The sequence below is a fragment of the Lichenostomus cassidix genome, chromosome W (genome assembly GCF_008360975.1).
Source record: "Lichenostomus cassidix isolate B80296 chromosome W, HeHo_3.0, whole genome shotgun sequence".
In the NCBI taxonomy this organism is placed as follows: Eukaryota; Metazoa; Chordata; class Aves; order Passeriformes; family Meliphagidae; genus Lichenostomus; species Lichenostomus cassidix.
This window is the reverse complement of record NC_139510.1, coordinates 16,580,088-16,595,471: the sequence shown is the minus strand read 5'-3', so window position 1 is coordinate 16,595,471 and position 15,384 is coordinate 16,580,088. Positions and strand designations below refer to the sequence as shown.

At 47.2% G+C, this 15,384-nt stretch overlaps 2 long non-coding RNA genes across 2 annotated transcripts in view; both read left to right on the top strand.

The window, feature by feature from the left end:
• Positions 1-15,384, top strand: part of LOC146425591 (uncharacterized) — a 290,543-nt gene that overhangs the window by 26,542 nt on the left and 248,617 nt on the right. The window lies entirely within an intron of this gene.
• LOC146425594 (uncharacterized) overlaps positions 4,840-15,384 on the top strand; it is a 31,349-nt gene continuing 20,804 nt past the window's right edge. Inside the window, exon 1 of the long non-coding RNA XR_014846544.1 lies at positions 4,840-5,411. This is a non-coding gene — a long non-coding RNA (uncharacterized LOC146425594). The remainder of the gene's footprint in view (positions 5,412-15,384) is intronic.

Sequence of the window (15,384 nt, the reverse complement as noted above, 5' to 3'; positions counted from 1 at the left end):
GAAAGAGGCGTAGGCTTCTGCGCTTGGGATTCCAGCAGGTTTATTGTAGGATGGCAGGGGAGACAGGCAGGGAGGAGAACGAGGGTCGGTATTGGGGCGACCAGAATCCGAAACCCAAAAGCCCCGAGCTAGAGGCTCCACAATGTTAAAAGGGGGGGGGAGATGAGGCGTGTCCAGCCCCGTAAGGCCAACCAGGGTAGGTCCGGGGGAGAAGGACAGAGGTACAAACCAATGACTGTATTGCAAGGGAGGGTGCATAGTTTTGAACCAATGGAATGTTTTGCTGGGGGAACATTCTGGAACATAAATCATAAATTTAATAACGGCAGGGTGTTATACAGGGCTAATCCACTGCAGCAGTCATCGGCATTTCACATGGGGTCTCTCAAATTGGTAGATGATGTAGCATCTTTTTATCCTAATTTCCTGGCTGCATTTCCCTCTCTCTTTCCCCATTGGCTGAGGTACTTGAGAGGTACAGACTTCCCGAATTGCCTAATACACACCCCCTTCTAACATACATTCACCCCCTTTCTTCTTTTCCTTGTGTTTCTGTTCCTTTAGTTAAATCCAGGGATTTAACAGAGTCTTGGGTAAGTCAATTAGTGGAATTCGCATGGAATTCCTTCCCATTGTTTCTTCTATTTCTCAGTATCTGGCTTATTCTACTAGCAAACTCACAGTTTGTTTGTAAAGACACTCCCTTCTCATTCCTTTCATCACAAAAGGGTAGAAAAGAGCAATTTTTATATGTAATAAAAAATGGGAACATAATCAATACATAATTATAGGTGAAGTATAACTAATATAGCAACAATGTGTGTGTTGAAGGTTGGGGGGGGTGGAATGTTCTCCATCCCTGTTACTGGGGAACCAACAACCAGGTGCTCAGGGCCATTAACTCTTTTGTAAGAGACAAAGACTGTGGCTTGGGTGTGGCAAGGGGAGGAGGCACTCTGGCCATGGGGGGGGGAGCTTCACTTGCGGGCTGGACACCGGAGTCAATGGAGGAAAGCTGCTGCTTTTCTTATGGCTGTGACTGCTGAACGTCTGACTGTGCACTGCCTTCTGTTCCTAGCTGGGTGAGCTCTTGCTTGGGAAAAAGGATCCCAACCCTTTTTCCCCGCCGGGATCGCACGCCTCCCCGGATGCTTTTTTTTTTTTGCAACAACTGCGAAGGAGTCTGGCTGCCGCTGCCCCCGCCCCGCTCGCCGGAACGCACCGCGGCATCTGCCATCACTGCGGAGTTTCTGCCACCTTTGCTGGCTAGCTTGGGTGAGCCATTCCTACCTCTCTAACTCGCTGCTCTGAGCTCTCTGCTGTGCACGGCCCCTGCTGCCCAGCCCTTCCGCCATTACCAACCACATGAGACAGACCTGACCTTGCACCACAGCGCCACCTGTAGTTGCTCAGGAATCATTGCACCTGCCCTGCCCAGCTGGGAGCTCAACAGCTCCCCTGCTGGCTGTGACCATGACTACACCAAACGGGAAAGTGGCAGTCCAGGGACATCTGCCACCGGGTTTCTGGTTTTTGTTTGTTGTTGCTATTCTTCTTGTTCCTTGTTTACTCTGTGATAGATACTAGTAAATAACTGTTATTCCTTTTCCCATATCTTTGCCTAAAAGCCCTTGATCCCAAAGTTAAAATAATTCAGAGGGAAGAGGGGTCACATTCTCTATTCTAAGGGAGGTTTCTACATCTCTTAGCAGACACCTGTCTTTCAAACCAAGACAGATCTTGGCGCCCAATGTAGGGCTCGAGGGCATTGGGAGAAAAAGGAATAACAGTTTCTGCGAGACCTACTTCAGTGTGTTGAACATAAAAACCTCATTAAGTGGCACCATGTTGTGATGCCTGATGGGTTTTTTGTATTTTTTTATTTTACTTTTATACTCTCTTTATATCCTTTATATATAACCTTTTACCCTTCCCCGTTCCTGTACTTTTTACTCCCTGTATCTTAACCCTGCATTCTATCACCCTAGTACCCCTTGCCCTGCTCAGAATCCTTTGGGAAGACGAAACAAACCCTCAATCTCAAAAGCATGACGCACAACCTTGAAGAGGGCCCCCACCACTGAGACATGTTTTTTGTAAACTAAGTAGCAATCTTTTGGGGGGAGGGCAATTTTAATAAGGGGGCAGTTACTTCATTTGCTAAACTTCCTATTGGAGACTTTTAGATAGGTATTCTAATCTAGGCTGTCCATAAATTGTATACGGGGGCTTTGGGCGGGGGGCTTTTTGGCTGGCTTTTGGAGCTGGCTTGTTCGTCAGTGCACATCTGGGATCCTATTAAACCAAGGTAAAACCCCTATCCCATACTGTTTGTCTGCATCTAAAATTTTTCCTAGCAATTTAAGGCATCATGTCCAGCATACCTTGGTTTGGCTGGCACATACTTGTGGCCACATTTTTCCCATTTGCAGCTCCCTATCTAAACATGGGTCCTATAACTAAGGGTATTGTGGCTGTTATCCAGTTCACACAATGGGCCAATAGGGTGAGGAATATATGGATTTTTCACTTCCTTTGGATGGCGGACACATGCTTACAGGCCTTTAACACCGTGAGTAGATGTTTTCAGAGTGTGTTTGGTAATGGTATCTTTTGTGAGGAGATAACACCAGGTGAAGTTTTTCCTCTACCCTTCACCCATTTCTTTGGGCCTACCCTACTAGTGCTCGAAGGGTTCAGATACTCTCTAAATGCTAATGACATCGTACTGTGTTTAGTGTTGCTGATAGGTCTATTCCACTTTGCATTCCAGGATATAGTGAGATTGCCCTGGGCAACCATTCTAACAGCTGCCCCATGGTATAGGGATGTGGCCACAGAGCCTGGGGCTGTCCTAGAGCCTGAGGGTACCCCACAGCGTGACCCTGTCCAACAGCCTGCATGAGAAATGAGCCACCTGGAGTGGGTGGGAGTGCTAGTGGAAGAGATACACAAGATACACCAGATGTTGAAGGAATACATCTCCCTAGCAGGCAGAAAACCCTCTCCTTGCCCCAAAGGGGAGGAGTCTGATGGTGCAGCAGTGGAACCCACAGACATTACAACTGTCCAGGTTCCAGCTGAACCCCGAGAGCAGCCAAAGCCAGCAGCAGTTGCCCCTGTGGTGTGTTCAAAGTATAAAACCAAATCAGTATGCCCAGTTAATAACAATGGGGAGCCAGGGCCCTTGATACGAGTGGAGACAGAGGGTGGATAGATTTTACCAGCTGTTTAGGCCTATGACAACTAGTGATCAACCTATTCAGAGCGACCAGCACCCCAAAAACCCAGTCTCGCTTACAAGATGGCCAATTTTGGTCTAATATAAAATAGATTACTGTTTATTAGACACAAGAGAGAACAGAGCAAAGAACCAGACAACTTATTACTACACAATACATGAAAAGCTACTCATAGCTAAACAAACATATATATATATTGCCCAAAAAGAGGGAGACTAAGAACAATTGAGTGCTTAAAAGGTACCTATTATTGTTATTATGGCTAGCAAAGAAGAATACAATTTTAGGAAACCAATAATCTTAACTGTCTTGGAGTGATGTTATGATAATCCTTTATTCCTTATCGTTGGCTTATATGCTCAAAAAAATGTGGTCCTGTCACTTTAACTACGTTCAGCCACAGAGAAAAACGCGGGTTGTTTTGAAAACTTTTCCCCAAGCCTCGCTGCGGGGGGAGCGAGGATGAAGAAGAGAAGATTCTTTTTCGCTCGGCAGAGACTGCACACTGAGACGACTGTTCAGAGTGGGCTCTGTTCCAGTTTTTTTTCTTCTTTTTTTCATTTTTTCTTTCTTTAGACCCCTTTTCTTCGATCTGCTTTGTCGCCCAAAAGCCCAAGAGAGACAGAAGACAGCAAAGTTCTTGGGGAACTCCGCCCAGCCCCCAAGGGGGCTGAGGAGGGGAAAAGCTGCATCGGAAGAAAAAAGACTTTTTTTTTAATCAGGTTTAAGTTTAATAACTCTTTTCCCCCTTGGTTTTCCCCTTCCCCTGTGCTTTGCAGGGCACTCTGTGTGGTTTTATTAAATAAATAGTTTTTTTCTTCACTTCCATCTAAGAAATTCTGTTGTGCGTGGGAGGGGGGGGTCAGAGCCCTTCACTCTCAAAAAAAACAAAGTTTTATCATTAATCCAAGACATTACCAAAATCCAATTTTGGTGCTGGGATACATTAGAATCTGCCCTCAGTCTTGCAAGAAGTTACCACAGAGCTGAGTCCAGACTCTAGGGAGAAGTCTTTCCTCACGGTCCAGTATCCATGTAGAAAAGCTTCTACCTTTTCTGAAAATTTGTGAGTCTTTTAAAGGAAAATAGTGTGCCTGTGTGGTCACTAAAAATTATTGTTGTTTATTTTCCACATTCTCTCTTCATTCCACAATATGAGTTATGGGGTAGTGGTTTTAGACTTTCGGGCACCAACAGATAACCCTGGCTAGGCTGTTAACCTAACTGAGCCATCCATCTCTTGCAACCAAGCAGAGAGAGAGAAGGGAGGGGGGACACATCTGTGCTGTGGTGGTTTTGATTGGCTCAAAACATCAGTAAAGTATTTTTAACATCTAGGAGAAATTGGGACTTCTCAGAAGCTGTTGTGGTAGGCCTGGGGAGGTGTCTGAGGGGTGGGGAGTGGCACAAAGATGGCTCCTGTGTGTCCTGAGTGTAAGTTCTGGAAGTTTTTACATCAAGTCCAGCAGAGCCAATCTCTGATGGCTCTGAAGGTGATGGATGTGCTACTGGCCAAGTTTGGGCCAATTGGAGGTGCTGGTTACTCCTCTGTGAAAACATATTTAAGAAGAAATCAAAACAAGCAGGCACACACTTCTTTCACTTCTTTGTAGTTAGAGGAGGAGGAGGTGGAGGTGAAAATATGTGTGGGAGAACAGCATGGAGACGCAAAGGTCAGTGAAGAAGGTGGGGGAAGAGGTGCTTCCGGTGCCGGAGCTGAAAACTCTCTGCTAGCCATGGTGAAGGCCATGGGGGGGCAGGAGGTCTCCTTGCAGCCCATGGAGTTTACAGGAGTGCAGAAATCTCCTCACAGCCCACGCCAGAGGAGCAAGTAGATGCCTGGAAAAGACTGTGAACTAGTAGGAGTTTCATCTAAGAGTTAAAACTGCAAAGGAGAGAAAGGCCTTGCTCCTGGGATGGAAGCAGCCTGGCCTCGGCTTGGGAGAGTCTGCACAGCACCCTATGGACAAAAAGACTCACAAAGCAGCAGAATTTGGGCGGGATGTTGCTCGTGAGATTGGACCCACGCCAAAGATGTTCTCAAAGGACTGTCTCTCGTGGGAAAGACCCCCTGGCTAAGTAGAGAACCTCTTTTCCTGATTGGACTGACCAGAAAACCCCTCAACCTGCCCCCTGTCTGTGTTGCTGGTTAGGAAAGAGGGAAGGGGGGTGAGAGCAGAGACTGCTTCTTAAGAGGGTGGGGGTGAGAGCAAAAAAAAACTGTCTGAAGAGAGAGAGAAACAAGTAGAGATAAAGAGTATTTGTAGTAGAAGAATTGTGGTGATGAGTAAATTTGAGAATCTGCTCTGTGGACTGAGAAGAGACCCCACACCCTGCCCCCCACCCGGCTTGTTGATTGTAAAAGAAGAAAGGGGGTGAATGCTATGGATTCGTAAGAGAGAGGAGAGAGTGAACAAAAACTGTATGAAAAGTTTATTTTTGCCTGCATTTATCCTCCAACTCTGTTAGGTAATTAAATCACTTTTTTGCAACTTTAAGCTTGGAGCCTGGTTGCCCTCTTTTCATGCGTCCTCCTGGCAATGTCCTATCTCAAACCCATGACAACGTCCTGCCACAGCCCTCACAACCAGCAGTGGAGTCTGAGCCCATAATCATCACTGAGTCCCTGTCATATGACAGTATCTGTAATCTGCGAAATGATGTTATGCGACGGGGGCGCGAGGCTTTCTCAACCTGGTTATTTCGGGTTTGGGACCTTATGGGCCCAGGCGTGCAGCTGGATAGTAATGAGGCAAGGAATTTGGGATCCTTGGCCCAGGACCCAGGTGTTGACAAGGCGTTTGTGAGGGAGCCAGGGCCCCTTTCTCTCTGGGAGAGGCTTTTAATGAGTGTAAGAGAGAAGTTTGTTCACAAAGACAGAATGCAGGAGCACTACCGTAGAATGTCCTGGAAAACTGTTGAGGAAGGAATCCAATGGCTGAGAGAAGTGGCAGTACTGGAGGTGCTTCTTGGGAGGGATGGACAGCATGAAAATGATCCTGACAGGGTCAAGTGCACAAGGCAAATGTTGTGGAACCTGGCAAATCTAGGGCCATCCCAATATGCCACCTTCATTGCTACAATTAACGCCGATGACAACCGAGAGACAGTGGGTTCTGTAGCTGACAAGCTCAGATATTACACAAGTGTGATCAATGGTCTGATGCAGGCTCATGTCTCTGCTGTGATTAAGGAGTTAAAAGAGGACATAAGGGAGTTGAAGGAGGAGGTAGGGGAGGTGAGCAAAAACAGTGTGGCACCAGTGAGAGTCACAGGCCCCAACACCAAAGGCTGGTGCCCCCCAGCTAGGGACAAAGGGTACATCCCACGAGCTGAGTTGTGGTTCTTTCTGCATGACCAAGGAGAAGACATGAGAAAGTGGGATGGGAAACCCACTTCTGTCCTGGCAGCACAGGTGCATCAGCTTAAGGAGGAAAACACTAGCCAATAGGGTTCTGCTAAAGTGAAGGTAGACTCAGCTTCCCGTAATCGACTTGCTAGGTACAACAGAAGGGAAGATGATGGGTCAGATCCCCTTGCAGGAACCTCTGGAATGTATGCCCAGGAAGGGAATGATAACCAGGGCTAGAGGGGCCCTGCCTCTAGCCAGGTAGAGGTACAGGAAAACCGCATTTTTTGGACTATGTGGATTTGATGGCCTGCTACATCAGAGCCATAAAAATATGAAGCATTAGTTGATACAAGTGCGCAGTGTACCCTAATGCCATCAGGACATGTGGGGGCAGAACCCATTTCTATTGCTGGGGTGATGGGGGGATCGCAGCGGTTGATTCTGCTGGAAGCTGAGGTGAGCTTGACTGGGAAGGAGTGGAAGAAACATCCTATTGTGACTGGTCCAGAAGCCCCGTGTATTCTGGGCATAGATTTCCTCCAGAATGGCTATTTCAAAGACCCAAAAGGACTCAGGTGGGCTTTTGTAATAGCTGCTGTCGAGGCAGAGGCTGTTAGGCAATTGAACACCTTGCCTGGACTATCAGAGAACCCTTCTGCAGTTGGACTTTTGAAGGTGGAAGAACAACAAGTACCAATTGCCATCTCGACAGTGCACTGCCGGCTATACCGAACAAATTGAGATGCTGTAGTTCCCATCCACAAGATGGTCTGTGAGCTGGAGAGCCAAGGGGAGGTCAGCAAGGCCCACTCATCCTTTAACAGCCCCATCTGGCCCCTGCGCAAATCTGAAGGAAAATGGAGATTGACTGTAGACTAACAGTGCCTTGGATGAGGTGACTCCACCACTGAGTGCCGCCGTGCCAGACATGCTGGAGCTCCAGTATGAGCTGGAGACCAAGGCAACAAAGTGGTATGCCACTATTGACATTGCAAATGCATTTTTCTCCATTCCTCTGGCAGCAGAGGGCAGGTCGCAGTTTGCCTTCACCAGGAGGGGTGTGCAGTACACCTGGAACTGACTGCCCCAGGGGTGGAAGCACAGTCCCACCATCTGCCATGGACTGATTCAGGCTGCACTGGAAAAGGGTAAGGCTCCAGAACATCTCCAGTACATCGATGACATCATTGCGTGGGAAAGACACGGCAACGGAAGAAATTGAGAAAGGAGAAAAAATCATCCAGATTCTACTGGAAGCCAGCTTTGCCATCAAAAAGAGCAAAGTCAAGGGACCTGCCCAAGAGATCCAGTTGTTGTTGCTTGTTTGCCTTGTTATAATACTAGTAAAGAATTAGTATTCCTTTTCCCTTATCTTTGCCTGAAAGCACCTTGATTTTAAATTCAGAGGGAAGGGGGGTCATATTCTCTATTCCAAGGGAGGTTCCCACCTTCCTTGGCAGACACCTGTCTTCAAAACCAAGACATACTGGAAGCTGGCTTTGCCATCAAAATGAGTAAGGTCAAGTGACCTGCCCAAGAGATCCAGTTTCTGGGAGTGAAGTGGCAAGATGGATGTCATCAGATACCCACTGAGGTCATCAGTAAGATGACAGCAATGTCTTCCCTGACCAGCAAAAAGGAAATGCAATTTTCCTAGGTGCCATAGGTTTCTGGAGAATGCACATCCCCAAGTACAGTCAGATTGTGAGCCCTCTCTAGCTGGTGACCCGCAAGAAGAATGATTTCCACTGGGGCCCTCAATAGCAGCAAGCCTTTGCCCAGGTCAAGCAGGAGATTGCTCATGCAGCAGCCCTTGGCCCAGTCAGGACAGGACCAGAGGTGAAGAATGGGCTCTGCAGCTGGGAGCAATGGTCTATCCTGGAGCCTTTGGCAGAAGGTGCCTGGTGAGACTCAAGACAAATGAGGAGCACTGAAACAATGAACAGGTAGATCAGGCTGCCAAGATCGAGGTGTCACAGATAGATTTGGATTGGCAACACAAGGGAGAGTTGTTCCTAGTTCGATGGGCCCATGATGCCTCAGGTCATCAGGGCAGAGATGCCACTTATAAGTGGGCACAAGACCGAGGAGTGGATTGAACCATGGACAGTATCTCCCAGGTGTCGTGGTTTGACCCTGGCTAAATGCCAGGCATCTACAACATCTGCTCTCTCCCCTCCCTCTGCAGCAACTGTGCAGGAGAGGGAGGAAAAAAACCTGTTAAACGCACACACACACACACACACTGCACTCATGAGTTGAGATAAGGCACTGGTGGGAGGACATACTGAGAAAGGGAAAAACCGGCTCAAAACTTAAAGTTGCAAAGTGATTTATTAACCTAACAGTGTCGGAAGATAAATGAGAAGCAAAAATAAGCTCTTAAGACACCATTTCTCTGCTCATCCCCCTCCCTCCTTCCAACCAACAGCTTGGGGGGGAAGGGTATGAACTTTTTTCTTAGTCAATCCATTACCACAATTCTTCTGCTACAAACACTGTTTCTTTGCTCACCCCCCTACCTCCTTCCCACCAACAGCATGGGAGGGGCAGGGTAAGGGGTTTTTTCTTTGGTCAGTCCATCAGGGAGAGGGATCCTCTACTTAGCCATTGGGTCCTTCCCACAAAGACAGTCCTCTGCGAACTTCTTTGGCATGGGTCCAATGTCATGAGCAGCAGCCAGCCCAAATCTGCTGCAACACGAGTCCTTGTCTATAGGGTGCAGACTTCTGAGCCAAGGCCAGGCTGTTTCCATCCCGGGAGCAAGGCCTTTCTCTCTCTCTTGCAAGGCCTTTGCAACTTTAACTCTTTATATGAGAATCCCACTCCACCACAGCTTCCTCCAAGCATCCACCCGCTCCTCCGGCTTGGGCACTTCCCCACGGGCTGTGGGTGGATCTCTGCACCCCCTGTCGAGTCCATGGGCTGCAGGGGAACCACCTGCTCCCTCATGGTCTTCACCGCGGCTAGCAGAGGGTTTTCAGCTCCGGCTCCTGGAGCACCTCCTCCCCTACCTTCTCCACTGACCTTTGTGCCTCCATGTTTTTTTCCGCTCACATATTTTCACCTCCTCCTCTAGCTAAAAAGAAGTGCATGCTCACATTGTTTTGATTTCTTCTTAAATATGTTATCACAGAGGCATAACTAACATCTCTAATTGGCCCAGACTTGGCCAACAGCATGTCCATCATCTTCAGAGTCATCAGAGATTGGCTCTGCTGAACATGGTGAAAAACTTCAAGAACCTTCACACAGAACAGACAGGAGTCATCTTTGTGCCCCTCCCCACTCACTCGCAAAAACTGGGCTAAGCAAAACCCACTCATGAACACCAGGGTACGCCTTCTCTCAACCCTTCAGACACTTGTTTGGGCCTGCCACAACAGCTTTTGAAGGGTTTAAATTTCTCTTAGATGCTAAAGATACCTTGCTGATATTCTGGGCTAAGCAAAGCCAACACACCAGGTTATCTATGATTGTGAGATGTGCGTTGTGATCAAGCAGGCCAAGCAGGTGCAGCCCCTGTGGTATGGGGGAAGGTGGTGGCTATTTTTCCCAGTAGTTTTCCATGCCCTTTCCTAGGCAGAAAGACAAAACACATTCCAAGGGCCCCTATCCTATCTTGGTTCTCCCTGGCTACCAAGGTTGAAAACAGCTCTTTGAGACACATTTTCATAAACAAAGTACAGCTAGTACCAAGGAGGGGGCTCCAGAAAAGGGTTGAACCAGAAGGGGGAATTACCTCATCACCTGTGCTTTTAATTGGGAATTCTTGTCAAATATGGTAATTTGCAAAACTTATAAAACTGTATTTACCCTGTGGGGGGTGGGCTTTTTGTGGACATTTTTCCATATTTGCCCCTGGAGGCCTCCAATGAAGACCAGCTTTTATATTACCTCCTATGCTAATATTATCTCAAAAATGTGTTGTTTCATTTCTAGGGTCTTTAAGGCATCAATCCCATAGTAATTTTTGTTCCCAGAATCGTCACTGCCCCCTCCCCCCATGGCTTGGGGGATATTGTGATGGGTGAAAGGTGGCCCAGAATCTTCCAGGGGGTGGGGGCAAGGGGCTGGCCCTTCCTTACCATGGGGGTGATTGATATAGCAGCCATGCAGCACAGTGGGGGAATCTGAACTGAGATCCTATTCCCCTGTGCTTTTTTTTCTTTGGGTTTTTTCTTCTTTTGGCACTGCGACCAGGGCCTGCTGGCTTGCTTCTCTGCTCCTCTGCCTTTGGGAGCCCAGAGCTGGTGTGTCGTGCCAAGGCCCAGGGCTGGGAGTACCCTCCGCTGGGCCATTTTCTCTGCTTGGCGGCCTGACCTCATGGCCAGCTGTCACTGGTGGGCTGTGCAAAGACTGGGGCTGTCTCTGCTGAGCCGTTTTCTCTGCGCGGTGGCCTGACCACGTGACCAGACATTGCTGGTGAGCTATGCACAGGAGCAATCCCCTGCTCTCTCCTTTGCCCGAGCTCCCACCAACAGGTCAGGAGGATTTCCCAAGCCTGCATCAGAGCACCCCTGAGACCATAGGGAACCATCACAGCCCCTCTGCCTCACCAAGAGCCAACAGCGCCCCCTGAAGCTGCAGAGGAGTCACTGCACCCCTCTGCTTTGACACAAGCCAACAGCGCCCCCTGCTGGTTGTGGTCATAACTACACAAAAAAGGGAAAGTGATGGATGGGAAGAAGGCTGTTATTGGATTGTCTGGTTTTTTTGTTGTTGCTGTTGTTGTTTGTTTGTCTTTATATATATATATATTCTAGTAAAGAACTGTAATTCCTTTTCCCATATCTTTGCTTGAAAGCCCCATAATTTCAAACTTATAATAAGTTGGAGGGAGGGGGTCATCTTTTCCATTCCAGGAAGGTTCCTGCCTTCCTTGGCAGACACCTGTCCTTTTAAACTGGGACACAGTAGAAATTGAATTAACCCATTAATCCTTTTGGTATCATCTGGAGAATAAGTCATATGAGGAGTGGCTGAGGGAGCTGGGGTTGTTTAGCCTGGAAAAAAGGAGACTCCAGGAGACCTTTTCACTCTCTACAACTATGTCAAAGGAGGTTGTAGCCAGGTGAGGGTAGCCTCTTCTCCCAGGCAACAAGCAACAGGATAAGAATAAATGGCCTCAACCTGTGCCAGGGGAGGTTCAGGTTGGACATCAGGAAGAATTTTTTCACTGACAGGGTGATTAAGCATTGGAATGGGCTGCCCAGGGAGGTGGTGGAGTCACCATCCCTGGAGGGGTTCAAGGAATGACTGAATGTGGCACTTAGTGCTTTGTTCTAGTTGACAAGGTGGTTTTCAGTCAAAGGTTGGACTTGATCTTAGAGGTCTTTTCCAACCTTAATGATTCTATGATTTATATTCTGTTGCATATTGTCCTTGAACTGCCAAGGGGTCTGTGGGGAGGAAAGGGTTGAAAAACAGAAGATTGGCGAGGAGAGAGAAAAATAAGATGTTTTTATAATTGTTTTCACTCAGAGCTCAACCTTGCACCTGGGAGATGTCAGGAAATACTCTCTGTGAGAGAATCCACATATTTGTGTTTCTGTGGGTTGTTTACTGTGTGCTGAAGAAGAAATGGAATTTTCTCAGAGTAGATAACAGAACATTGTTAAAGACTTGAAAGCATTCTTTCCATAGGCTTGGGGCCTCTTTGTAAGGGGGGTGTGAGAGACTGGACTTTTATGGACTCAAAACATTCCTCAGTTTGTGAAGGACCAGGGTGCTTTGTAGGAGCTGTGCTTAGACTAATTTCTGAGGCCTTTCACCAGAGAACTGAAAGCTCCCCCGAGGGAAAATACCTGGGTGTTCCCACTGAGCCTGAGTGTATTGTAACCCATCAGACTTTGTGTTTTGTGGGCTTCTTCCCCCTACCCCTGATGGACCATCACTTCGACCAAGGGACATCTAAGCTGCAACAATGAAGACTCACTGAAGGTCCGCAGGGTAGTGAGGTTTTCACACTCTTATCCTCTCTCTCTCTCTCTCTCTCTCTCTCTCTCTCTCCCCCTCTCTCCCCTTCTCTCCCCCTCTCCCTCTCTCTCTTTCTTTTCCCTTATACATGTCTTTAGGTGATATTTTAGAGCTTCCATATTGCAATGCTTTCATACTGTTATATTACTATATATAATAATCATCAAAATGGCTACATACCTGCTTTCCTTTGCAACCAAATTATTCTAAAATAAACCCTATATACACATTTACACTGATCATCCAGTGTCATTTCACTGTAATCCACCTCAAGGAATCTATTAACAAGAACCTGGGTTACTCTCATCTCCTGGGACAGATTGTAACAGGCAAGAGAGATAAGAAGTTTGGAGATTGTGAATTACAGCCTAGTGAAGGATTGTGTATGCTCCACGCCCTTTGATATGTAATGCATGGCATTGATATTGCAGCATGGATTTGCTGCTTTTTGCCCCTGCTAAGATGGAATATTCTTAGCAGTATATGTGCCCCTGTTTTGCCAGAAAAATAATGGAATAAATATTTTCTTCACACTGCAGCTGTGGATCATGGCCATCTTGGTATTACCTGCATATATTTGGTTCTCACAGGTTCTGTCCAAAGGGGTCAGCCTCAGGCCTTGCACATCATGTCAGTGGTCCTGGGTAGTTGTGTTCAGGGCACGGGTTTTACCAGCTGAGCTGGAATTACACTGGCCAGTTGGCACAGATCCACAAATATCCTGAACTGAAATTGAACTTCTGGGTCAGAAATAATCCCGCCAGATCCATTGAGAGTGGGAGCATCAGGGACGGGTGCTACCTTTTGACAGGTGAATGTGTTACCAAATGTCCGAAATATTGGAACAAGGCTCTCCAACACTAAAATTGTGTTAAAGAGGGCATAATTTATCATCCAAATGATTGGTGATGCTCTCTTTTGCTATTGCATTATATTGCATTCCCCAAGGAATAGGTTCCCCTGCTAAACCAGGGATAGGGAGGCAGGCTGTAATGCTGGACAGATTGTGCATCTTACTAAACCCTTGAATTAAAGTCAATATTAAGTTTTCTTCAACCCTCCCCACCTAAAGACATAAGATTCCGGTAAACATTAGCCTATACATTTCACTACAGATATTTTTGAAATTTTCAGCCACAGAAGTGCAGTGTTTTCCACTGTCCACTCTGAATTGAGAGCCTTCTTAATTCTGGAGCAATGAATCTAGGAATTAAGTCCTTTCACTTTCATTGCTTTTCTTGTTGTCACCAGAACTAGACAAGGTCCTTTCCACTGTTTCTGATGTATATTTGATATCCGGACTGAAATGAATGAACTGGGGTCTAGGGTAAGAATTTCTGAAGAGAAAGATAAACCTAATTTATTGTGATAATGGCTGCAAGTTCCCCACACCCCTTTCTTAACGACTGTACTTGTCACCTATTGTCCTGCCTTCCCTACTCCACATAGTCCTAGCCACGCCCCCAGTTTTCCCTATTGGTTCCTGTACCCTAACCCCACGTGGCCCTGGCCACTCCCTCGGGTTTCCCCTATTGGTTCTGTACTCCTAACTCCGCCCCTGTACCTCCCCTGTACCCAGAGGTCACTGGGCCTGTGTGCTGTCCCTGCCCCTCTCTGTTTCCCTATAAAACCCCTTACCCTCCGCCATCTTGCTGTCTATGCTCCACGTGTGTTTATGCTCCACATGTGGCTGTGCATGTGAGGCCTTCGCCCTCGAGGCATCTCTGCCTCGGGGAGGTCGTTGGCCTCTGCTGCACCATGCGAATAAACATCTTCCATGGACACAACGCATAGACCCTCCTTGCCTCCTTTATCATCGCCGGTTCTGGAAGCAGACGAACCAGAGCTAGCCTTATGGCTCCCTGGCCAGTGAGAGCGCAGTGTCCAGCCCTGGGGCAGAGGGTTTGGAGCACTGAGGCGCTGAACCAGGCTGGGTAGAGAAGCTCTAGGGTAAAGTCTGCTGTAACATCCTCTAAACCGCAACACTAATTCATTCTAAGATTTCCCCAATGAAATTGCTTACTAAGTTGCTATAGCATTTTAAATACCAAATTAGGTCCTCTATCAGATGACCTCCTTATAGGCACTCCAAACCTTGATGACTTCCCTAGCCTTGTTTATGTGTCAGGGAAAAGCTTCTGGCCACCTGGCAAAATGTATCTACCATGATTCGCCCCAATCGAGCTCAGAGACACTTCAGAGACCAAGTCAGAGAAGTGGGTATTTGCTTTATTCGGTGCACCGGATGTGTGGGAATTGTTTCCACCAAACACACACACACCAGTACCTCCAAAGGCACAGTGTTATAGGTAAAATTCATGAATATTCATTACATTCCCCAGGATAGGAGTGGTTATACAAATTACTTCTCATAAGTCATTAATATTACTAGCGATTTCTTGTGCTCAATGGCAAAAGGATTCCTTTTGCCCCCTTTTATCTTGATAAGATTAAGGGAATCCACAAGGCCAGAACTGGCAGGCGCCGTGCTGGTGGAAGGGGCAAAAGCTCAAAGAAACAAAAATGGTTGAAGTGCAAATAGATTTGGGTTTTCTATTTGACCACTCCTTTCTCACCGGGAAAAATTCACATGAGGGGAAAAATTGATTTACAGAAATACTTAACAGCCTTAAGCTCCATTTTGCAGAAGCTCCAGAGATTTGTTGTGCTGTCCAAAGCTTTAGGATTGGACACCCCTGCTAAGCCATTTCAGCCTGGAAACTGGGTCTACATCAAATCATGGACCAGCAACCCCTTCCAAGCCAAGTGGAAGGGACCATTCTAAGTTTTGCTTACCACCCTCATTGCTGG